Here is a 27,067-nt window from a genome sequence, read left to right as displayed (position 1 = left end):
TGGTCAGAGTTGACTGTGCTGTTTCTGCATGGAGCCCCCTCCCTCCATCTATAAAATCTCTTGCCCACGGATTGTCAGTGGAGGGAGTTGGCCTTTGGACAGAAATCTGCCTTCCTTCCCCCCTACCCCCATTGCCGGCATCCAAAACAAAGCAAACTTTCCACCAACCTGGCCTCTTTATTGGCTTTTGAATGGTGAGCAGCCGGACCCCACTTTCAGTTACACTATGTCAGGCAAAAATACAAAAAGTGACATTGGAAGAAAATCATTTTTAGATAAAAGGAAGTCAAGAGAAATTTCCACCCACAAACCTGCACTATACGAAATCCTAACCGAAATTCTTTTCTTGGAAGGTAAATGACACCAGATGAAAACTAGGATCTACAGGAAGAAATAGAGTGTCTGACACGGGTACATGTATAAAACTCTCGCTCCTTTTGTGCATGTAGGTGTGTATCTCTCCAGGTACTTTTTGCTTTTCTTAACATATTCGAAAGTCACGTGAATGTTTAAAGCAAAAATAAAAGTACTAATACTGTATTGTGGAATTTATAACGTACTTGAGGTAAGACACACAACAACAATAGCACTTAGGATGGGGCAATAAATTGTGCTAAACTGCTGCATGGTTCTTACATTTTACATGAAGGGCTACACTATTAGCACTAAGTACATTGTGATAAATTAAGTATCTGTACTGTAATCCCTAGGGCACACACACACACACACACACACACACACACACACACACACTGCAAAGGAGCACAGCTACAAAGTCAATAGAGGACTTATACTGAAACACTAAAAAGTATTCGGTAAATCCAAAAAGGCAGAAAAGGTGAAATAAGTGAACATAAAGCTGATGGGACAAAGAGAAATGAATAACAAAATTTATGGACCTAAATCAAAGCATATCAATAATCATTAAATATAAATGAATTAAGCACTCCTAATAAGAAGCAGAACGTATCAGCCTGAATTTAAAAAGCCATCTATGAGAGCGACACCTGAAATATAAAGGCCTGAGTAGGCTGGAAGTAGAAGGATGGAAAGTGATACACCATGCAGAGTGACCCGAGTGGTTGTATTAATACCTGGAGAAAAATGACGTCATCACAAGGATTATTACCACAGATTAAGAGAGACAGCTCATCGTGATAAAAGCTGGATTCACCAGAAAGACATAATGATTATCAAGTCTATGCAATAGTTGAAGAGCTTAAAAATATACAAAGCAACCTTGACAGAATTCAATGGAACAAGGAACAAACCCATACTCACAGATTAGATGAGTCAATACTGTTAAAATACCACTTCTCTCAAAACTGATCTACAGAGTCAATGCGGTTACAGTTAAAGTCCCAGCAGGATATGTTTTGTAAATAATCACAAGTTAACTCCAAAATCTATATGGAAATGCTCAGGACCTAAAGTAGCCAAATAATCTTAAAAACAAAAAATTCGGAAGACTTTCACAACCAGATTTCAAGAGTTGCTACAAAGCTACGTTAATCAGGGTAGTATGGCGGTGACATACGACTGATAAATAACCTAACAGAATAGACCCATTCTTAGATGATCAATTGATTTTTTTAGCCAAGGGACCAAATTAATATAGTGGGAAAAGGAAAGTCTTTTTCAACAAGTTATGATGGAAAAACTGGCTGAAAGTAATTTAATTTCGGTGATAGAGCTAAAAGTAAACCTAAAACTCCACAGTAACATCTAGAAGAAAACATAGAGAAAGATCTCCAAACACTAGGGGTAGGAGAAGACTCCTTAGGATTCAGAAAGCATTCTCCCTGTAAGGAAATATTGGTAAGATGTATTTCATCAAAATTAAAAATTCTGCTCATCAAAAGACACTATCAGAATATGACTAGACATAAAACAACATTACATTATGCATTATAATATTTATAATATATCCAGAATATTTAACGAATTCTTACCACTCTACAATGAAAAGACAAACAACTCCAAAAAAATAAGGGGGAAAAATAAACTTGAAACAACAACAAATGTATGGACACCAAGGGGGGAAAGCAGGCTGGGGGGTTATGAATTGGGAGATTGGGTTGACATATATACATTGATATGTATAAAATAGGTAACTAACAAGAACCTGCTGTATAGCACAGGGAACCCCACTTCACTGTACAGTAGAAACTAACACATTGTAAAACAACTCTATCCCAATAAAAAAACAAATAATAATAAATTAATTAATTAATTTTAAAGAAAGACACTTTAAAATGGAATGTATTAAAAAAAAAAAAAGGCCAATAAGCACATGAAAAAAGTGTTCCACACTGTTAGCCAAAGGAGAAATGCAAATTATTACCACTAACACCCACTATGATGGCTAAAATTTTAAAATCAAAAACAAAACCCTTGAGTTCAACTCCAAATGTAGGTAAGATGTGGAGTGACTGGAAATCAAATACCTTGCTGGTGGCATAGTCCAGACAGACCTCCTCTTACTGTGCTTCTCTTTATTGTGCGTCACAGGTACCGTATTTTTTTACCAATTGAATGTTTGTGGCAGCCCTGCATCAAGCGTTTGCTCACTTCGCGTCTCTGTGTCACATTTTGGAAACGCGCACAATATTTCAAGTTTTTCCATTGTTAACATATTTGTTATGGTGACCTGTGATCTTTGATGTTACTATGGTAATTGTTTTGGGGCATCACAAACCGCACCCGTATTAGACAGCGAACTTAATTGATAAATGTGGTGTGTGTTCTGACTCCCCTACAGACCAGCTGTTCCCTGTCTCTCTCCCTCTCCCCAGGCCTCCCTGTTCCCTGCGACACAACAGTATTGAAATTAGGCCAATCAATAAACCTACAGTGGCCTCTAGGCATTTAAGTGAAAGGAAGAGTCGCACATCTCTCACTTTAAAGTCAAAGCTAGAAATGATTAAGCACAGTGTGGAAGGCTGGAAAGTCAAGACAGGCCAAAAGCTAGGCCTCTTGTGCAGTTAGCCAAGGTGTGGATGCAAAGTTCCTGAAGGAAATTAAAAGTGCTCCTCCAGGAAACACAAATGATAAGAAAGCAAAACAGCCTTATTTTTGATATGGAGAAAGTTTCAGGGGTCTGGACAGAAGATCAAACCAGCCACAACATTTCCTTAAGCCAAATCCTAATCCAGAGCAAGGCCCTCTTCAATACTATGAAGGCTGAGAGAGGTAAGGAAGCTGCAGAAGAAAAGTTTGGAGCCAGCAGAGGTTGGTTCATGAGGTTTAAGGGAAGAAGCCGTCTTCATAACATCAAAGTGCAAAGTGAAGCAGCAAGTGCTGATGCAGAAGCTGCAGCAAGTTATCCAGAAGATCTAGCTAAGATATTGGAAGAAGATGCCATCTAGGCCTTTCATAGCTGGAGAGGAGAAGTCAATGCCTGGCTTCAAAGCTTCAAAGGACAGGCTCTCTTGTTAGAGGCCAGTGCAGCTGGTGACTTTAAGCAGAAGCCAAGGCTCATTTACTATCCTGAAAATCTTAGGGTCCTTAAGAATTATGCTAAATCTATTCTGTCTGAGCTCTATAAATGGAACAACAAAGCCTGGATGACAGCATATCTGTTTATAATATGGTTTACTAAATATTTTAAGCCCACTGTTGAGAACTACCACTCAGAAAAAAAGATTCCTTTCAAAATATTACTGCTCATGGACAGTGCACCTGGTCACCCAAGAGCTCTGCTGGAGATGGACACTGAGATTAAAGTGGCTTTCATGCTGCTAACACAACATCTATTCTGCTGTCCATGGATCAAGGAGTCATTTTGACTTTCACATCTTATGATTTAAGAAATACATTTTGTAAGGCTGTAGCTGCCATACAGAGTGATTCCTCTGGTGGATCTGGGCAAAGTCAATTGAAAACATTCTGGAAGGGATTCACCATTCTAGATGTCATTAAGACATTCATGATTTGTGGGAAGAGATCAAAATATCAATATCAACAGAAGTTTGGAAGAAGTTGATTCCAACCCTCATGGATGACTTTGAGGGGTTCAAGACTTCAGTGGAGGAAGGACTGCAGAGGTGGTGGAAATAGCAAGAGAACTAGAATTAGAAGTGGAGTCCAAAGATGTGACTGAATTACTATAATCTCAGAATAAAAGTTTAACAAATGAGGAGTTCATTTAATGAATGATGAGCAAAGAAAGTGGTTTCTTGAAATGGAATCTGCTCCTGGTGAAGATGCTGTGAAGATTGTTGAAATACAACCAGGGATTTAGAACATTACATACACTTAGTTGATAAAGCAGCACAGGGTTTGAGGGGTTGACTCCAATTTTGAAAGAAGGTCTACTGTGGGTAAAATTCTATCAAATAGCATTGCAGGCTACAGAAAAATCTTTCATGAAAGGAAGAGTCAATCATTGCAGCAAACTTCACTGTTGTCTTATTTTAAGAAACTGCCACGGCCGCCCCAACTTCAGCACCACCACCCTGATCCGTCAGCAGCCACCAACATAGAGGCAAGACCCTCCACCAGCAAAAGATTAGGACTCGCTAAAGGCTCAGATGATGGTTAGCATTTTTTAGCAACCGAGTATTTTTAAATTAAGGTATGTACATTTTTTAGACATAATGCTATTGCACACTCAGTAGACTACAGTATCGTATAAACCTAACTTTTATACGTGCTAGGAAACCAAAAGTCATGTGACTCGCTTTATTTTGATATTCGCTTTATTGTGGTTGTCTGTGATGAAACCCACAATATCTCTGAAAAATTCCTGTGACCCCTTTTGGAGAAAGGTTTGGCAGCCTATCATGAAGTTAAACGTTTACCTACCCTACCAACTAGAAATTTCACTCCCAGATGTGGCTCAGTTTACAGAATGTTCTAGAACAGACAAAACTCATTTGTGTCTAAAAAAATCAGAAAAACTGTTGCCTCTGCGGGGGTGCAGGGGGAGGAATTCACCTGGAGGCGACATGACAGAACTTTCTAGGGTGATGGAAATGTTCCATTTCTGGATAAAGTATTGGGCGGGTGTATGTATTAATTAAATGCATCAAATTGTGCACTTAAGACTTGTGTATATCATTATCTATAAATTTTATGTTAAAGAAAACTCTGTAAGCAAAAATTAAACTCTAGTTAGTAAGTTTGCTTTCCACACTAGTATTGTTAGCAATTTGGAAACCACTTTGTGTTTATTATAGGAATGAGCAAACGAGCGGCTACATATGATGGTGGGAGCCAAGTCCCCCCTGCTGAAGAAGAGAGTTACAAGTGCAGGAAGGTAAGGACTAGAATTTATCCTCTGGTGTTTTATTGTTGTCATGGAATTGGATGTATCAGTATTAACTTGTACTCCTAACTTCTTGTACGGGACTTCCCTGGTGGTCCAGTGGGTAGGACTCTGCCCTCCCGATGCAGGGGGCCCAGGTTCAATCCCTGGATGGGGAACTAGATTCAACATGCCACAACTAGGAGTTCGAATGCCGCAGCTAAGAGTCCACATGCTGCAACTAAGGGTCCCACGTGCTGCAACGAGGATACCGCGTGCCACAGCTAAGACCCAGCATGGCCAAAATAAATAAAAATATAGAAAAAGAACTTTGCCTCTTTCTTTTTCCTCTTGCTTCATCTCTGTCTCTGCCTTCTCCTCCTCCTACTTTTTCTTTCCTCTCTCTCTCTCTCTCTCTCTCTCTCTGAATATGTAGACACACATACCCACACACACACACATATTTCCTAGCTCTATGTGCTTAGGAAATCTATAAACAATTATAATATGAAGGCAATGAGCACATCTGACACCCAGATCTTGGTTTCTAAGTACCCTTGCCCACTTCAAGAAGCCAGCCTTCTTCAAGAAAAATCTGATTCCAGGATTGGCAGAGAAAAAACAAGCTGAAATTGGAAGATCATTTGTCAGAAAATAAGTGTGATGGTCAGTTTTATGTATCGACTTGGCTAGACCCTAGCCCCAGTTACTCAATCAAATGATAGTCTGTCATGGAAAGGGCATTTTGTAGACGTGATTAACTTTAAGTAAAGGAGATTATCCAGGATAATTTGCATGGACATGATCCAATCAGTTGAAAGGATTTAAGAGCCAAACTGAGGTTTCCCTGAAAAGAAAGAAATTTTCCTACGGACGACTGCTTTAGCTCCTGCACAAGAGTTTCTATTTTTCCAGAGTGTCTTACAGATTTCAGATTTGCCTAGGCAGCCCTACAGCAGTGTTAAGTCAATTCTTAGCAATACATTATCTATCTATCTACCTATCATCTACCTGTCTTCTACTGAGTCTGTTTCTCTGGTGGAACCCTAATTGATATGGTAACAGAGTACAAAATGATGGCAACATATCAAAAAGACACAGCAGCTGGCCTGAAGAGGCTTCTGCTTACCCAGATGGGAATTCAGGGCATCAAAACCAATAACGGGTTAAAACTCACTGAAGAAAGTAAAAATCTGTGTGTCTATACTAACATAATAAATAAATAAATAGGTAAATAAATAAATACAAGAAATACAAGAAAGTGTGAAGTCTTAAATTCCATATATATGTGTTAGCATACGGTATTTGTCTTTCTCTTTCTGATTACTTCACTCTGTATGACAGACTCTAGGTCTATCCACCTCATTACAAATAGCTCAATTTCGTTTCTTTTTATGGCTGAGTAATATTCCATTGTATATATGTGCCACATCTTCTTTATCCATTCATCCGATGATGGACACTTAGGTTGTTTCCATCTCTGGGCTATTGTAAATAGAGCTGCAATGAACATTTTGGTACATGACTCTTTTTGAATTATGGTTTTCTCAGGGTATATACCCATGCAGTAGAATGCCAACTAACAAATGTAAAAGAAAGAGTGTACGTAGAAAATCCTCGATGGATGCTAAAACTGCTGACTACAACATCAACAGATATAAAAGTTGGTGAGGAACAGGATATTTACAGTCTAGTCTCCAAGTATCTCCCCAGGGCTTATTAATTATAGAGAAATATAGTAACTTTACAGTGGACCGCATCATCTAAATTGAAGGATCAAAGTCAACACCATCAATACTGGGACAAACCAAGTGCCTCTTGATATAACGTACTCAGAGGGACATAGCATCACTTCTGTGGTATACCTGACAATACACATAACTAGAATCTAATCAAGGAGAAATAGTCAAACCCCAAATGAAGGAGATTCTGTAAAGTAATGCCTGTTTTCCTTTAAAATGGCAATGTCCAAAAAGATTTTTAAAAGGCTGATGGATTGTTTGGGGATAAAAGAGTAAATTAGCATGACAACAAAGTATTTGTAATCCTGGATTACATCCTACAAGAGAAAATAAAATTAGCTATAAAGGACATTATTATTTTTTTTTTTTTTTGTGGTACGCAGGCCTCTCACTGTTGTGGCCTCTCCCATTGCGGGGCACAGGCTCCGGACGCGCAGGCTCAGCGGCCATGGCTCACGGGCCCAGCCGCTCCGTGGCACGTGGGATCCTCCCGGACCGGGGCACGAACCCGCGTCCCCTGAATTGGGAGGCGGACTCTCAACCACTGCGCCACCAGGGAAGCCCATTGGGATAACTGACAGTTTTGTCTGTGGATCAGATAATAGCAGTGTATCAACGTTAAATTTCCCAAGTTTTTAAAATTGGACTGTGGTTCTATAGGATAATATCCTTGCTCTTGGGAAATATAATCAATACTTTGAAATATTTAGAAGCAAAAAGACTCAATGTCTTCACATTAGCAAAGGCTCAGAAAAATATGCAGATGTAAATAAATACACAGTGAGAGAATGATAAATCAAATGGGACAAAACGTAACCAATTGGTGAGTTTGGGTAACGAGATGAGGGAGTTCCTAACACTATTCTTGCAACCTGTCTGAAAGTTTGAAATTATCATAAAATCTAAAAGTTACAAAAAGAAAACAAAACATATGTAAAGGAAAGCTGTAGTTCCAAGATTGCTTTTGTAGTAATAAACACATGGGTATAAAGAAAATAAAAAGGCTTTAGGTATTATTTCCACTGAAAAGCAATCAACAAATTAGACTAAAGATAAACAGCTAAGACAAGGCTGCTTTTCACATTCTGCCTTGTCATTCCAGGTTAACTAGAAGGTGAAACTGGAATTTTGTTTCCTGATCTTGTAAAAATTCGTTACTTATCTTTTTTCCATGTTTCTGCTTTGCTTTCCAGCCTCTCATGTCTGTAATTCTCCAAATCACAGGTTCCAACTGGATCATTCTCCACAAATGACTTCAGAGTTAAAGAATTATATTTTTGTATAAACCCCAACAGAAAGAAATCAAATATTTATCCTAGCTAAAGAGCAGAATATTCCTCATGGGAAAATGCTTTCTCAACTGGGTCCCCTGTTTTCCTGGGTGTCTTTAGATATTGTAGCCTAAATAATATTAGAAGGAATTCTCATCTCAAATTAGTAAATAAATGATAGCAGGATTATTTTATTTGCAAGGAGCCACTAAAACTGGACTTGAAAAAGGGCGGGGGGGGGGGGAGACATGATTATATTGCAATGTTGCTGAATTGGAGAGAAAGGAGATGGACTTAAATTTATAATGTGGGTTGAACTTTCCCCATTTGTAGAGACCTTTATTGTGGAAATAAATGGGTTGTATGTGGTTTTTGTTTCCTTCTCCCCCCAACCTTGGGTTCTCCGATCTCCAATATTTTTTTTTCCAAAGCTGCAATTACTGAGATTACAAATAATGTGAAGCAAATCACAGCTGGTCCTGGCATGGCTCCAACACATAATCACCTGTCATGTGTACTAATTCCTGCTATGATGAAGCCCCTTTATTCGCAGGAGGGTCTGACAGCTCTATTGCTTAAAATGTCACCGATTAATAGAACAGGCATGAGCTTGTCTGTACTCTGACTAGTTTCCTTGCATATTTTCTATGTCAGCTTCAGTTAAGCTGTTGTTCTGTGTATTTGATAAGTGATCACTTTTCCTGGAGCCTCGTACTGTCAAATAAAAGACTGAAGATATGTGAGACCACAGCTTAGTTCGATATAAATGTGGATTCAAACAAAGTCTTCTAGAAAACATTAGAAAGCGAGACTCATGGGCTCCAGACTGAAGGAGTAGACACAGAATGGTCTTGGTTTCTTTTAAGATAAAATGCCAGGGCTTAAATATAACAATAATAACATTTTCCTTTATTTTGAGAAAATAAGCTTATGGCCAAATCTGTGGAAAATTTGCCATTTAAAATAGATGTTCAATATATTTCTCAATATATATGTTCAACATGTTTTCAACATATTACTGACAATGAAGAGAATGTTTTCAAAATCTTTTTATTCCTTCTCTAAAACCCAACTCTAAGTAGTAATCAGATGTGGCAAATCTTATGAAACTGATAACAGAGATACAAAGCTCGCTTCAACTAAAAGAAAAATCCAAATACATTCTATAGGTGACCGTGAAAAATGGAAAATTACAAGTGCTTATTCGGTTGTTTGAACTGAAAATTGTGTGTGATCCTGAAAAGCTCCATTGAGAAAAATTGGCACAGTCCTAAAGTGGCCTAAATAGTGATGCCAGGAAGAATAAGGAGGCTTTGTGTTAATGCTTAAGTTCCATCTCCCGACTATATCTTATTCAAATTCATGCATGCTTTGCTAATATCTTTCACCTGCTACCATTTGCATTTGTGGTTGCAACTAGATTCCTCCAGTCCTTAATCAAATATTAGCCTCATCCTGTTTCTGCAGCCCAGCAATCACGTCTGCACTAGTTTCCATTGTCTGATGTTTGCCTAAAATTGGATCAAAGACCACAGCCAAGTAACTCTGATTGTGCAGAGACCCATCTGAGAAGAATGCCTTTCCCAGATCCATCTGATTCACTAGCTGCAAAGATATTTCACCAGCTGCAAAGATAGATGATAGATAGGTAGGTAGGTAAGTAGGTAGGTAGATAGATAGATAGACAGAGGATAGACAGACAGCAGATAGATAAATGATAGATATATAGACAGATTGATAGAAGATAGATGATACATAGATAGATAGATAGATAGATAGATAGATAGATAGATAGATGACAGATAGATAATAGAATCAGAACTCCCAGCTCCAACATTTCTAGCCTCCAACCCATCTGCAGAGCCTTTCTGCTCCTTGCCTCAAGACCTTCACTTGCTTGTTGTGTTTTATCACCAAGTCTTAACCTTTCCCTTACATGTAGTGAAGACTTTATCCCTAATGGCTCAAAGAACTTGAAAGGCAGTCAAAAGTTATCAACTCAGTCAACAGCGAGTAAAAAAATGCACATTAAAAAAACACTGATTTGGTGTCCTTGAGTCAACATCCTACTGACCTAGAGGAAGAAAAAGTTTGAGTAGAGAGCCTCTGGCAATCTTCCAAGATACTCTGAAAAGAACTAACATTCTGGGGACAAGATTTTAAGAGTGGAGGATTCTAAACCCAGTTTCAGAATCCCACCCTTCCATCAGCACACTATAAGGCTGTTTGACATGGTGCGTTTTCACCCCAAAAAGTGCACAGATGAATGGACACGTAGAGAGCTAGGCTTTGCCCTGGACAAATTTTTCCCTTCCTCTCCTCCTCCTGAATGAAATCCCAGCATGCGCCAAAGGACAACTCCTGTGAAGACAGATACGTTTCATCACTTGTAGAAATTAGGCAACGATGTAGACAGCAGAACAAATTGGTACTTAGACTCTGCCATGTTTGTAAAAATAACAACAGTAATAATTACCCCGGAAACTGCTTGTTAAAATGTCTAAAACTCTTTCAAAAATAATAGTTGGGAATGCTAGTGAGTCATCAATTATTTTTTTAAAGCCACCTGTTAACTGCCATAAAACCTTCTCTGTTGACATAACTTGTTGCCGTTATTCCGTCTGTTACAGACGTAACATCATTTTTACATAAGTTTTGGGGAAAAGCATATTAATTTTATTTTGTAAACTGTATAATATTTTAAATGGGCTTGGAGAGCTATTGGGAAAAAAAGCCCATGATGAGTCCATTTGAAAGGAGGAGCAAGAAAGGAATATTCCACATAAAAATTTCCCATTTTATTTTCTCAGTATTTTACTCTTTAGAATTTCTTAAAGCTAGTTACACCTATATAAAATAGCATGACCTTATAAGGATGCATGTGTGTATTGCATATAGTCACTTACTAGAATCTCGTAATTAAGGACACTCATTTAGATATATTCCAAGTCACACAGATATATTCCCCACACATAGAAACTAAATATACTGTGTATACAGATTGGGAAAATGTGATACAGATTGAAGCAGTATAAAAATCTTTAAGAGCACGCACGGGCTCTGGAGTTAGCTATATTTAATTCCTACCTCTTTCAGGAGTCTTGGGAAAATTGCTTATACATTCTAAGACTCAGTTTCCCCAATTGCAAAATGGGAGATAGTAACAGTCCTATCCTGAAAGATTTAAGGCATATGATAAAAGCACTTTGCACCAGGCAAATGGATCAAGATTGGAAAGGTCCCATAGCAGTCAGTTCTTGCTGCAACAATGCCATGTAACAACTTTAAAATCTGAGAGATTTACAAAACACAAAGGTTTATTTGTCACTCAGGTTACACTTCCAGAGCTGGCTGACTGCCGCTCTGTGAGCCTGAGGCTATGTTGCAGGCGACAGGTGGATGATGGGTCAGCTCTACACGTCTGCTTACGCTGGGAGCGAGGCTCGGGAAGTGGCCCCTATTTGACGCCTGACGTTCACACAGTGGAGGGCAAAGACTCAAGAGTATTGGTGAGGGCTTCCCTGGTGGCACAGTGGTTGAGAGTCCGCCTGCCGATGCAGGGGACGCGGGTTCATGCCCCGGTCCGGGAAGATCCCACATGCCGCGGAGCGGCTAGGCCCGTGAGCCACAACTACTGAGCCTGCGCGTCCGGAGCCTGTGCTCCGCAAAGGGAGAGGCCGCAACAGTGAGAGGCCCGTGTACCGCAAAAAAAAAAAAAAAAAAAAAAGAGTAGTGGTGAAATACGACCCCTGTCACCTCTCACATTATATCTGGCCCATGTGGTTCACATGGCCGAGCACAAAGTCAGTGGGGCAGGGATAGATATCCCCACCAGGAGCTAGACAAGTCACATGGCAAAGGATATATACAGTTAATTATGTTATTCAAGGGGAGCCGTGAAGATCTGTGACTACAATACAATTTACTATGTATACCCAGTGACAAAAACAGCTTAATGTAGTTTAGCAAAAAAGAGGAATTTGCTAAAAGAGACTATATGGGGGCATGCCATATAATCAAAGAAAAGGATGAACAACTCAGTTACGGACGGGGTAGACACACATCTGGTCTTCAAGAAGAGTGGGAAACAGAGTCTTGATGACAGCTAGACCTCTGTATCTCTCTGACACCAATGGGCGTTGGCTTCACTTTTTTCCCCCAAAGAACATTAAATTCCAACACATGGCAGAAAACATGGCTGTCTCTGGCTCACAAGTCCCACATTCCTTCCCTAACTGGGAGAGACCCCCTCTCTTTACCACTTATGATTACAGAAGTCCTGGAAAAGAAAATGGAGTGAATCAGATTTTGTTTTGGTCCAACCTGAATCAGATGTCCCATCCATTTAGCCCAAGCTGCGGTCCTTTTCCACAGAAACACATGATGGAGGAGGATGGTTTGGTGAAAAAACAAGTGTTTGCCACACCAGGACATAGTACATGGATGAATTCAAGAGTTAAAAATTATCTGTAGAACAGGTATTATTTTGCGTTATACATTTAAATTTATATTTTATGCAGAGCAATTTTCAGTGAGACAAGTTTAAACTCCCATATACAATCCTGAATGGCGTCTGGAGCCCAGTGTACCTAGTTGAGAAGCAGCCTGTTTCGGCTGTAAAACGGGTGTGAATGCAGGACCACGTCATATGGGTTTTGTGAGGGTGAAATGAGTTAATAGATACAAAGTACTAGAACAGTGCTTCATCCACAGCAAATGTTCAGTCAGTATTAACTGGCCTAGACTGCTAGATAGTGAAATCTGTATGCATATAACTATATATTAAAAATACATACGTACTAATTATATGTATGTAAACATACATACACATACATATATATGTCCATATATACATACACACATACATACCTATATACAAATATTACATACAGGGAAAGAATTGTTCTCGTGCAAAGGAGAAGGCCAATATGAGATTATTTTGTGCTTGTATTACTGCAGTATTTCCTGGGCCACATTTCGTCTTAATGGCCTAGCAGCAAAGAGGACTTGGAAGGTGCTTACAGATGGTTTTTCTGCTGTGGGTCCAGATGGCTTCTCTGCAGTCTTAAGCATGGCCAGCTTCTGGGTTCACCTTGAGGCGTGTACAGCAACATATTTCTCTTGGTGGTACGACGACCTGAGAGTATGATTCTGCAAAACCACTCTCTGATTTCACCAGGCGCATGGCAGGGGGTGGGGTGGGCACCACAAGAAGGGCACTGGAGTACAGTTATAGTTTTTATCTGTGTTACAGCTGCATATGTTATAACCCTACAAGACAAAATTATGATTTCTTTACACAGTTCAATTGTTTGCAAAGAAATTGGAAGGAAAGGGGGCAAAAAATAGTTTTTTGCATCACCTAGATATTCATCATTTCCAATGCTCTTCCTTTTTTCCTCTGAGGATCCAAGTTTTCGTCACTTTCCTTCAGCCTGAAGAACATCCTTTAGCATTTATTGTAATGCAGGTCTTCTGGTGACAAATTATTTTAATTTTCTTTTATCTGAAAATGTATTTTTTGCTCTCATTTTTGAAAAATACCATGTGTGAGGAATACAGAATAAGGTGGCACCTGAAGCCTTCACTTTAAGGACTTTCTAAACTTCTTAATGAGGTAGAGTGATTAATTAAAATGATATTGTGCTTTGTGTATGTTTTTTTTCCTATATGATAAGTGTTTTCTCCTCTCTCCTCCCCTCCTTTGAGTGGAAATGTTATCCTCATACTTTTTTTTTTTTTTTTTTTTTGCCGTACGCAGGCCTCTCACTGCTGTGGCCTCTCCTGTTGCCGAGCATGGGCTCAGGACGCGCAGGCTCAGCGGCCATGGCTCACGGGCCCAGAGCTCCACAGCATGTGGGATCTTCCCAGACCTGGGCACAAACCCGTGTCCCCTGCATCGGCAGGCAGACTCTCAACCACTGTGCCACCAGGGAAGCCCTATCCTCATACTTTGATAGACAATATCAGATATCTCTACTGTGAAGTCTTCCTTTATTATCTGAAGAAGAGCTCGCTGTTCTGCTCACGGTGCTAGCCAGCGTAGTGCTATTTTCCTAGTCTTCATCCTTATATAATATATATTAAATCTCAAGAAGAAAAAGAACAAACCACAAGCTCAGGTGGTAAGGATGTCCTAAGTGACAGCAAGTCTTATCTGAACATTTCTTTTTACTTTCGATTCCATTTACCCTCCACTTAGAATTCCAACATGCAACTACATTTTTGTTTATTGATCCAATTATGTGACCTCCTTACCTAATGAATTTTTCATGTGATTTCCCATTGCTGTCACCATGAGGTCTTTGCAGATCTATCTTTCCTATATTTACACATATGGTCTTATCTCTTCCCTTCTCTTGGAGAGTTAGTACTGAATTTGCATTTGGTCCTTCACCCATGACAATCTGAATAAACAGAATCGCCAACAGAATTGGAAACTCTTCGAGACAGCCCCAGAGCACTTTCCCATTATCCTTGAAACAACGTCTGGCTCTGACCCCAGGTGCAAGGCTACGCAGAGGTTTGAGTGAATATACCGTTGTTCTGGGAAGTTGCCTTCATTCTTAAATGACACTTTCAAAGGATATAGAATTCTGGGTTGACAGTTGTTTCTCTGTCAGCATTTTCAAAAGGTTATTCCATTCTTCTCTGTCCTTCATGGTTTCTGATGAGAAGGTGGCTATTAATCATCATTGTTCCTCTATATACAATGTGTCAGTGTTCAAGATTTACTCTTTATCCTTGGCTTTTAACAATTTACCATGATGTAACTTAGCCTTGGATTTGCTGTGTTCACTGTGGTTTTGTTTGTATGGCATTTTGTATCTAAACATTTCTAACTTTCATCAAATTTGGAAAATATTCAGCTATTATTTCTTCAAATATTTTTTTCTGCTCTGTTCTCTCTTTCTTCTCTCCTTCTGATATTCCTATTATATGTTTGATTATTTTATCCAATCTAACAAGACATCATCCATTTTCCAAAATCTCTCTTCTGTTTTTCACCTTGGACAATTTCTATTGCTTTATCTTTGAGTTCACTCACTCTTTCCTCTGTCATGTCTATTTGACTATTAAGTTTTTCCAGTGAATATTTTTATCATAATTCTAATTTTCAGTTCTATGACTTCCATTTGTTCTCATTTTGTTGTTTTTATTTCTCTGATGAGATTTCCCATTTCTCTCCTGAGGTTCTCGTTCCATGAAAACATGTTCTGTTATACTTCATTGGCTATTGCTATAATAGCTGCTTTAATATCCTTATCTGTTAGTTCCAACATCTGGTTCATCTCCTAGTCAGATACAATTCATTTTCTTTTCTCTTGAGAATGTGTTCCATTTTCTTGGATCTTTGTATCCAAGAAAGATACAAAGTTGTATCTATACAAAGTTGGATAATTTTGACTATAACTTAGACATTATGAATGTTAACAGATCCTGGATACTGTTATTTCCTCTGATAGTGCTGTTTTCTTTGTTTTAGCAGATAATTTTCTTGGCTGGTCTTGAAGTGCAAATTGTTTCCTGGGCGGAAGTTCAGTCTCAGCTTGGATCTCTTGTCTTTAGCTGAGGTGCTTTGAGTCTGTTCCCACGCACACATATTTCTGGGGTCCATCAGAGATGTTGTGGACAGAGATTGGGGATCCGTTCTCTGCCTCTTTTCCTTCCAGGACCACCCCTACTCTCTCCAGCATTCAGTTTCCTGGCTTCGCTATAGTTTCTCAGGCCAGAAAAACTGAGTTTTCTATATGTGCCCCTGCTACCACTATGCAAGCCAGGCAGACTACACTTAAGCCCCAGACCAAAAGCCACGGAGATGGAAACTTACTTCTATAGATCCACGTCTCTTCTCCTGCAAGCACACCTGCACTAGCCGGCAGGCTCTGTCTGCTTCTGTTCACTATCTAGAACCTCAGGCTGTTATTTCCAGCTTTCACGGTTGTTTTCTGCCAAGACAGGGAATCCTGCAGGGAGGGTCTTAGTCTGTCAGACCCATAAGAGGAAGTTTCTGCCTAAGTTTATTTTTAAAATAATTTTGCATCCAGATGAAAAGCTTCAATTATAAGTATTTTTTTTAAAAAGGAAGGAGTTAAGGAAGCTATCTTGTTCACTTGCTGAAAGAAATCACTAAAGATGCTCAGTCAGTCAATAAATGTCTGGGAGGTGAAGCTTCTCTAATCCTCAAGGTGGAAGCAGAGCGGAACAATTTTCAAACAGCAAATATCTAGGGAGCACTTATATTTACTCTTCAGAATGGCATGATGATTTAGGTACTATGTCCACACCTGTTGTACAGCTGAGGAAACAGAGGCACAGGAAGTTAAGTCAGTTGACAAGCTCACGGAATGAAGGAGCCTTGACATAAAAGGAATCCAGAAACAGCCCAGGCCTCCTCTGGGCTGAACTCGGAGAGGCTGTCAAGGCCCCAGCGTAGGCCGTGCCCAACAAGCAAAGCCAAAGGAAGGTGAGCTTGTAGAGACACCTGGGGGTGGGTAGAGGGTGTCACCCACTCTTGCAGGGAGAACAGAAACCTACCCCCTCCCCAAGAGAGGAGGAACAGATGCCGCCGGCAGAGGCCTGGGATGAGTGGGAAGGCTGCAGAGTGCAGGACCCTCACCACCTGAGATGCTGTGGGCACACGGTCGGCAGGGGCGCCAGAGCAGGGCTCCTCAGTGGACACTGGCGCAGGATGCCCAGAAAAGGCAGCACGCTGTGCAGAGACCCTCCTGCTGCCGCCGTAAACCCCTCCTCCACTCAGATGCCATCAGGGAGAGAAGACTCTGGGGGAAGAACCTTGAGAGAAGGCTCTGAAGGGTGTTTCAGCTTCAGATTGAACAAGGGGCTAACTTCTTTAATATGTCAAGAGAATGACCAACGGTGTAATAGAAAATGGGCAAATACAGTGTCGGTTCACTAAAAAAGTAAACACGAATCCTCTTAAAACAAAAGCATGAGAATGTGTTCAGTTGCACTTTTAATAAGAGAAATGCAGCTTAGCACTACCAGACCTACCCCATTCTCACTCTGCAGGTGGACAAAAGTCACAGGCTGGAGCCCCCTGGGAAATGCTCGTCCTTCTGCGGGGAGCCCGGCCCTGGAGGGTCTGGAAGGAGTTGGTGGCAGGAAACTTCTAAACTAGGGGCTCTTGAGGCAGGGATTTTACTGTGTTTATTTTTTACTCTCCTAGGATAGTGCATAGCACATGGGAAATGCTCAATAACTTTTATTGTAAAACGGAACCAAAATTTCCATATTCATTATACACTCTATTTACTGGCGTGAAAGCCAAGCGGGGAGGAAAGTAGGAAGGGGCTACTGCAATAAAATAATTCTTATTTTACCCTGAAATGACTGCTATTAACATGCAATGCATGTGTATTGTATTCTTCTCTGACATTGTAGGGACTAACATACACCAAAAAATACAGTGATACATGAAGAATAGAAATTAATGTTTCCAAATAAACATTTCTAGGAAAGAGGACTTCTCTTTCAGAAAGACTTTGTTTCTTGCTGATGCATTCCAGAGAAACAAATTTGTAATCTGGTCAGGATGTGCTTATGAATTAATACATTCATTTTTCTCTCACCAAAAAAATAAATAAATAAAAATAAAAATGCCTATCATTGAGTATGCAATTCAGAGAATGGAAATTGGCCCAGGAACTAATTACAGCTCACAAAGAAAAAAAAATCTGCTATTTTGATGAAAATGTGTTTTCCTAGCATTTTTGTTATTTCCGTTGATAACTGCAGAAAATAGTTTTAGTGGGGACAATTGTTATGGTTCTCTATGTATTTCTATTCTAAGTTATGAATAAGGCAGTGTTCCTGGCAAGTATTTTGGGATCCATCTGGAGAGAAGGAATGATGAAAACTCCAGAAGACAAGCTTTTCTTGCTTCAACATCCTATTTGAAGTGTTTGTTAAATAAAAAGTATATACAGGGCTTCCCTGGTGGCGCAGCGGTTGAGAGTCCGTCTGCCGATGCAGGGGACGCGGGTTCGTGCCCCGGTTCTGGGTGATCCCACATACCGCAGAGCGGCTGGGCCCGTGAGCCACGGCCGCTGAGCCTGCGCGTCCGGAGCCTGTGCTCCGCAACGGGAGAGGCCACAACAGTGAGAGACCCGCGTACCGCAAAAAAAAAAAAAAAAAAGTATATACAATGTGTATTATGAGACTCAGAAGCTTAGACTTTCAGTGTTGAATGGACAAAAGTCCATAGAGTACTTAAATATCTATTCGAGCACAAAAAAAAAGCCAGAAAATTGTGCACTCTGGGTTTGCTGGATCCAGGTTAGAATCAAGCAGCTGTTTCTTTCTGGAGGACACTGGGGACATTCTTTGGCAGACTGCATTTTGAAATTTTTTAAACTTTCTATCCCAGGGTATCATGTAGTCCCGGAACTACTGTTGCCCCAGCTGTTAGGATGAGGAGTCTGCTGGGGCCCAAGGAATGTGAAAACAGGAGAATTAATACATAAAAGAGAGGATCTGCTTTAAAACAGCCTGAAAGTGCCAGTGTTTTATAGATTTATAACCATGAATTTGCAAATAAATTTCACAATTTAGTCTACAATGAGTTTAAAATCCTGCTTCCTACTGACATGCATTTCAAATTTAAAACACATTTTTCCATTCAACTCATGTAATAAATGACGCCTGGGACCTCAGGGAGCCCTAAAACCCTTGACCAATCATCGAGTTGCCACAATACTGTGTATTTTAAATGAAACAAAAATAGGACGAAACAAAAATTAAATTTGTATTTGAGACAGATTATCTTAAAGGCTGGTTCTTGAGATAGAAATAAATTAATCAGAAGTAGTAAAACAGATCAGTACGAAAACGATGGAGATCTATTCAGTCAATTACAGGGACTTTAATTTTATATGGTTTTCCTGTCCCCTGACAGAGATGGATCATCCCTGATAGCCTTATATTTATCAGCTATAGTTAAGGTTGTGCGAAAAAAGACCTCTTCCTCAGGTAAGGGCACGAATTGGAAAAGAGGGGTGGGATTAAAAAGTATGTATATAAATACGTAAGAGAGGTAAAGCATTCCATGAAATAACTTGAGTTGATGACAGAACCCCGAATGGGACGATCCCTCCAGAGAAGACGGAAGCCCACCGTCTGCCCACTGGTGAAGATTCACAAAGAGTATTTGTGGAGCTTCCTGAGCCTGGGACCAGGGCTCACCATCCAGCCTGGCATGTAGCAGGAGTTCACAAATATCTGTGCCTAAACGAGTGAACAAATGAATGGACAGATGAGTCCTGACCCCTGGGAAAGTCTGCGTCTTCACACGCTTGCTTGCCTCCCTGCCCACAGAGTGGCAGAGGTGCAGCAGGGGAAGCCAGTTGAGGCAACACAGGAAGACCCTCCTGCCCAGGGCCCCCTGACTCCTCTCCACTGGTCCTTGGGAATACGGCTCAGGCATGGGTTGTACACCCTCCCTCCATCCTGCTTCTCTACCCCACCAGGCTCTGAGCACACGTTCAAGGTCTATCCTTGCGCTTGAAGGTGAGCTACAGAGGCACCCAAGGGTCAAGGCAGTTTTTCCAATAGGACTAGGCAAGAACTCATCTCTGAGCCATTTGCGGCTTCGAGAGAATGATTGAGTGCATCATGATTAATATCGTAAAATATTTTCTTATAATGTAATTTTCCCTTTTAATTTTTACAGAGTCTTGAAAACAGGTATAAGCTATTATTTCATTTGGTAAGAAGCACTTTACTGGAACCATTTTTCTGAGGAGCAACTTGAGACTAGGCATGGCTAACTGACCCACTTGTGGTTAGTAACTGATGGAGCCAGGACTGGGAGACAAAGAATCTGATGATGAGGTCATCACTCTCGCTACCAGTTGAGAATTAGCATGGCCACATCTATGTCGGTACAGGTTTTCATTACAGGCAGAGCATCAGGCTGCGCCTGGATCTCAGCTCCTACAGCCCTTGTTCTCTCACAGCTGGGCCTCCTTAAACTCCACTTAGAAACTTGACCTTGCCCTGGATCATCACATTGCCATCAGCCCAGGGCTGGCCGTTGCCTTGGTCTCCGATCTCTGTGATCCCCAGGCGGAGTCCTCCTGGCCATGCCGTGGGCAGCTCCCTCTCAGCGACTGATGCGGAGGCTCCTGTTTCCCCACGTCCCTAGCCTGGGACACATGACCTGCCTCTACTCTGACCTTCCACATTGAGCCCCAAGGATCGCTGCCTGCTAGGTCTCTGCACCTGTATTAATGGCACTTATTCAGCATGGATTGAGCACTTACAGAGGCAGGCACGTGTCGGTTATGAGCATTCGGCAACAAGCCAATCAGAGCCCTGCCGTCATGAGGCTCACAGCCTGTCCTGTGCCACCAGCACTGGACAGGGATGACAAATTTGACGACTGCCCTAAAATGAGGGCCACAGGACACGAAGGGCTGATCCAGACCAGGGAGCAGAGGTCAGCCAAGGCCAGCTGACAAACTCTTGGGTGACAGTGCCATTTGCACATCCGAGTGGAATTTGCAACACTTGAAGCTGCATCGTGTGCTGTTCTGGCCTGTCCTCTCCCGCTCTCTGCAGTAATAAATCACAGGCCACTCTCATGTCAGGACATGACAAAAATAATAACTCTTATAAACACATTCCCTATCTGTAGTGTATTATTCATTTAAATTGAATATCTTTTTCCTCTAATATACACCTTTCTAAGCACACATGCCCTTTATCAAAGACAGTCTACTAGATACGGGCTCGCTGGCAAAGAATCACACTAGCAGCAGATGGGCACACAAGGCTTACCGGAGCATAAAAGCAAGCATAAGAGAATATGTTCAGGAATATATTGCTGATTGACTGCTAATTCAATTTTTAAAGTGGGCTTTCGAGAGGCATTTAAGTAACCCTGAGTCCATCCTCGACCCACTGGGTGAGGTGAGTTTACATTTCCAGGGCGCCCAGCTCCCTTCGTGACTTGGAAACATCTGGAGATCTATGCTGGTCGTGTAAAGGCACGATGAGGCGAACATCCCTGCAAATCCCGGCATGCTCCTGCCGGGGAAAGAGGGAGTCTCTGTGGGTTAGGCTCAGGCCGGGGTAGGAAGGGAGCAGAGGCAGAAAAGAGAATCCAGAATGACAGTATAAGATCGAGCTTTGGCTTTCAGCCAGAGACAAGAGCGAGCCTGATTATATTGCATATTTTAGAATTCTCTTTCTATTCCATTGAAAATGCGACGGCAAAAGCTTCTCTTTGTCATAAGACATCAATTTCTTAGCTGCCGTTTCTTCTCAGCATAAACGTTCTCCTGTTAGATCCTTTAAAATGCCATTTGTTCGAGCGATTACAGAATGAATTCCGGTCCATGTTTAATTCTTTAAAACTCATCTTTCACTTTTAAAGGGTGTAAAAAAGCATACGGGTGAGCATATTAATCACAGCTACTATTTCCAGGGCCTGAGTGAAAAGAAGCATTTATGTTAATGGTGTATGTGGCCGAGCATGTAAGTCTGGAAATATTCCCAATTACCAAAATTATCTCTTCTCCTGCAACAAGAATATGACCGAACCAATAAACTACCATAATAGCACACCCCATCCAGGTTACCTTGCTGAGGTTAAATTGTTGCTCTCTGAACACGGCCAGTCAGAACACTCAGGCCGTGATTGAATCGGCCAAAATGTTTAGCCACCTTCTCTGGCTCTGGCTCTGAATTTATTTAGAAAGTCCCACATGCATCCGGTGGGTCTCCCTGGAGAATCAAACCTTATGAAATTATTCCTTATTCACTTACAGCAAAATCTCTTGCAATCAGCTCCTTAGTGGAAAATGGGTACCAGTTATTCATAGGACACCATACATCACACACACGGGCCACCAAGGCACTGGAGGCCGAATATTGCACAGATGGAAACATCACAAATCATGTCAGAATGGGGCCGGGAGAGCTACTCACATCCCTCAGTAGCCTGGGTCCTTGAAGCATATTTTAGAGCCAAAGGAGGGGAAGTCTTGGGAATAATAAACTAGTCAGCATCATGTATCCAAGTCACATTAACAGGATCAGACCAACTGTCTCCAATTTCTTGTCTATTTTTCCTTCCATGAGGTAGGACAAACTCTTTCCATCATGTGCTCAGATCTGTATACTATTTCCAGAGATGAAGAAAGTCCCATTGTTAACTCTGAACTACAACCACGAAAGCAAATGATTTTACAGTTAATTTTAAAAACACTGTGAACAACTCACATGTTTTTTCTACCAATAAAAAAAGGTAAACTAATACCTAAGCATCTAGGGATGCCAGATCAGGACCATGGGAGCCTAAGAGTGGACAGAACCTAGATATCGGTTTCTGCTAGGTGTTAGTCTGAGGAACAAGAATTAGAAACGGCTTCTGAGATGAGCAGAGTGGGGTGTAACGTGTGAAGCTGAGGTCTCACCACGTTACTGCATGTTTCTTCCACTTATCAGAACAAGATGGCGGTAAGCAGAGACCGAAATACAGCATTCCAGTTTGCTAAGCGGAGCTTTCGCTGGCACTGTGTTTATTGGTCAGATGTAAAGAAAGAAGATGAATGAAAAGCTTTAGAAATACAACCAGTCAGGGCTGTCACCACCCAACACATCTGTGTCCCTAAATGATGGTAATTAGAAGAACAGTAATTCAACAACAATAAGAACTTCTTCACCAGGAACCAAAACCAAGTTGTTCCTTAGCTCTGGTACATCGACAGGTATCTGAGCACAGCAGCTGGGTCACCTGTAGGACCCTCTCCTACAGTCAGGGGTCTGAGGGGGACGGTTTCATGTTTGATCAGCCTGGGTCCAATTAGGAGAGAGAAACCACACCGTGAGTTAAACGGGGGAGGTTTAACATAAAGAAGAATCAAACTCTAATCAAAGTGTTACCATGAGATACAAAGACACTCTGTATTTTGCCCTTGGGGAGAGATGGTTCAGAGCGAAACCAAGAAATGACAGACTGGAAAGACCCCCTCCCCAAGGCTGGGGCCTCAGACGTCTCTGCAGAGGGAATAGCTCAGCTCCTCAGATAACAGGCAGTTTGCTGTTTGCTGTCGCGGGGAGCAGAGGGCAGCCATCTGGAGCAGGCAGGGTGCCTGCGATCAGCGACCAGTGCCATGGGGGTGCACACGGCGTGTGGCTCAGAAGGAACTTTCCAGGCATAGGCAAGACCCACGGGGCCAGCAGGCGGAGTCGGGGTGCTAGTGTGGGCAGGAGACCTCAGGACGCTGGTCTCCGCTGGAGAGAGCGGTGGGAGGGTGATCACCGGGCAGGCGGAGGGTCTGGGCACGAGGCCGGGGCAGAGCTCACTTGGCTCCTATAGCCCTCACCCCAGGGAGTGCTTCCCCACCTTCCTCTGGGCCCCCCTGCGGAGCGCACTGTGAAGGAGAGATGCTTGCAGGAAGCACCCTGGAGCAGTGTCCTGCTAACCGGAACATATGGTCACCTCCAGACCCTGGGGGCATCTAGGTGTGCTGTCCCGTTGTAGAGAGCAGACAGCTGAGCTGGACAAGTTCAATGACTGCTACAGGTCACACACACAGCAACTGTGCCTGTGTGATTCCAGAACTGTCATCTTAACCACCACGCTGTTATTATGCTCCATCATAAAAGACACCAGAATCCTCTGTAAAGGCCCTGACTAGGATAGGAGACGCTTTTCTAAAAGTACTGGGATTTGGTAGTACACCATCAAAATAAGTTGTATTTTTCTGCAGCCTTGAGGAGACATCCTTGCCTTCTATTCTGTAGTCGTTTGACTCTGCCGAGTACAGACACACGTTTAACCAGATGTGAAGAAAATGAACCCACCTCACATGAAAGGTGGAAGATGACAAAGCGATGGGGACCCGTGTCCATGAGGACCCATTCCCAGCCCTGCGCTCATTCAGACTCGGGGAGAAATAGAAAAAGAGCGATGATTCCATATGTGAAGATTTTCTCTACTGAGAGACTCAACAGATTTCTCGCTTTCCCCCAGGGTCTGAATGTGAGGAAATGAGCTTGCTTTAAAACCAGATAGAATTCTGCTGAATATAAGGAAAAACTTCTTACTCATTATGATGATGAAACACTAGGATGAATTTTGCTGTGAAGTGTTGAAGTTAAATCTCTTTCCCAGAGATATTAAAGAAGAAAATCAAAACTATCTATCGTGAATGAGTTAGACATCCCTCTAGATGAAAATAGCAATTTCTCAGGCTCCTTCCACGTCCCAAGTCTCCTATATGCCTTAGTCATCTTTACCTCTTCCTTGCCACAGAGGTAGATACCTTCCAAGGACAATGGGGCAGCAAGGGGCATTATTAACAAGAGTTCACATTTTTTGAGTGCCTACTGTCTCTTGTCTTTGCGACACTGCAAGGTAAGCATCGTTATTTCCAGTTTACAGATTCTGAGGCTCAGAGAAGTCAAGAAGCTTATCAAAGATCACACAGCAAATAAATGTCACTCAGCATTCTAACCCAGGACTGTCTAGGAACAAGTCTGTGTGACCCCATGGATAAACCATGCCTTTTCCCTCTTCCAGCAGGCTAGCTAGTAGTAACTGTTGGAGGCTTACCCCTCCACTGCTGAAAACTCTCCAGGACATCCCCCAAACCAGCCAAGTCTAATTTGTACAAACAAGGTAACACGGCATGCCTGGAAAATCAGTAAAGAAGTAGGCCACGAATGAAAAGAGAAAGATAACTGATAAAGACATAAAAAAATGGAAGAGAAAAATCAATGAATACACACTATATCATATCATATCTCCACTACCCAGGATCTCATAAAATTGCACAGAATTGACTGGGTTCACAAAGTAATCTGAAGGGAGAAATAAACGGTACAGCCCTAGCGAAGCCTGAGAAAACCGCCCCCATTATTCTTGCACTGGGAACGTGTGAAAACTGAACAACTGTGATACAGCATTGTTTTATTCCTTGCGCTTGCAGAAACGGAGCCCTCTGAAAGACGCAGTCCCGTTTGCTTCTCGAAGGCACTGGATCACCGTGTTCTGATGACTAAAGATTCTTCCTTACTCTCTTGTCTTTAACCATTTGCATTTGAGGTCACAGAAGGAGGGAGCAAGTCCCTTTAACACGGATGTCTCACGGAGATAACTCCATTAATTGTGTGGTTGGTACCTTTCCCAAGAAACACGGCTCCCCAAGACCTCCCCAGACACACCGGCTGACCAGCTTGGAATCCCTGTTGCTCTCTCTGTCCAGGTGGCCTCAAGGTGGAAGTTACTTGTGAGAACTCTGCATGAAATGTATTCCCCCAAACACTCTTTATTTGCCTTGGAAGATGTTTACAAAACATTCCTAAATGCTCAAACAGCAAAACATCATCTCTGTCCTGTACCTCTTTCAACATTAAAATGAACGATTATGTGCTGAGGATTTTGATGCAAAGATGAATAAAAGACTTGTACTCTGCCTTCACGGAATTCACAAAGTAGGACAGAAGATCAAAATGACAATAACCACAGAATGATGTGAGGCTCTGATGACAGAGTCTAGGGGCTGTATGGAAGCAGAGGAAAGACACCTAGCCTAGATACTGGAGCACACTCTCCAGGGACAAAGTTTGAGCAGAGCCTTTTTATCAGTCAGCTCAGGCTGCCACAAAAAATTACCATAGACCACATGGCTTACACAACATTTATTTTTTCACAGTTCTTGAGGCTGAAAGTCAGAGATCAGGGTGCCAATAAAGCTGGTCTCTGGCGAGAGCTCTCTTCCTGTTTTCAGATGGCTGCCTTCTGACTTCGTCCCTGTCACGAGGCAGGGAGAGAGGGAGAGCTCTCTGGTGTCTCCTCTCATAAGGACACTAATCCTATGGGATCAGGGCCCCACTCTTATGACCTCATTACTTCCTAAAGGCCGATTAAATATGCCAGTGAGCACAGGTTGAAAGTCTCCGGCAGCAACAGCCCGTCGGGGATGTACACCAGTCCAACATGGCTGACGCGGGGGATGATGTGGTGAGAGACGGCACAAGGGAATGTTCTCTAAGCAGTGTGTACTTTATCGTGTGGGCAGTCAGATTTTTGCAGGACTCAATTAAAAAGTTGAACAGATTGGCATTTTAGGAAAAAAACAGTTGGTCCACTTTTGAAGAATAAATAGTAGGACAAAGGGACTCGGAATTCTGGACCCAAGCCATGGATACTGAAATAATCCCAGGAAAAATAATAAGGGGTTTTGCCAAGATAGTAGCAACAGATGTGAGGGTAAAGCACACATTTGAGAGTTACTTAGGAGGCAGAATGGTGGGAATGGTTGGCTAGGGGGGCAAGTGGGGAAGGGAAAAAGTAGAGGAGAAGCCTGGAATGGATGGAGTTCTCTGGAATGGATGCCTGCGTGGTATTTATGCCTTTATGTTATCACTATAGTCGAGGTAGAACCACATCTCAATACTTTGTTTTTCTGTTGTCGCTGTTGTTCCACTCGTGGACGATCCCTCAGCCCTTCCCATAAATTTCACTTAACACACCTGTGGGTCTAGCGTATGGATCAAGGAGTAAAGAGGATAAAAATCACAATCAGTATAAAATTGGGGGGTTAATACTTAATAATGGTAGGAAATATGATGAAATAAATGATAGGATCACAATTTGAAGCCCAGCGTGTGCAGGTATTTTGTACCTTACCCTAAACAATTGGTAATTATAGGAGTTTATACTTACTTAATTAACTCAATATACCTAAAATATTATATTATCATCTCACACATAATTAAAACAAAAATTATTAATAAAATATTTTACATTTAGTATACTTTGTCATTGAAAT

The 27,067-nt window shown here is 41.6% G+C and overlaps 1 long non-coding RNA gene across 2 annotated transcripts in view; it reads right to left on the bottom strand.

Moving 5' to 3' along the window:
- LOC307176108 overlaps positions 1-27,067 on the bottom strand; it is a 167,240-nt gene that overhangs the window by 82,985 nt on the left and 57,188 nt on the right. The window lies entirely within an intron of this gene.

This window comes from Stenella coeruleoalba (assembly GCF_951394435.1).
Source record: "Stenella coeruleoalba genome assembly, chromosome: 17".
Lineage (NCBI taxonomy): Eukaryota > Metazoa > Chordata > Mammalia > Artiodactyla > Delphinidae > Stenella > Stenella coeruleoalba.
The sequence above is the reverse complement of the archived record's forward strand: the minus strand, read 5'-3'. Positions and strand labels throughout refer to the sequence as shown.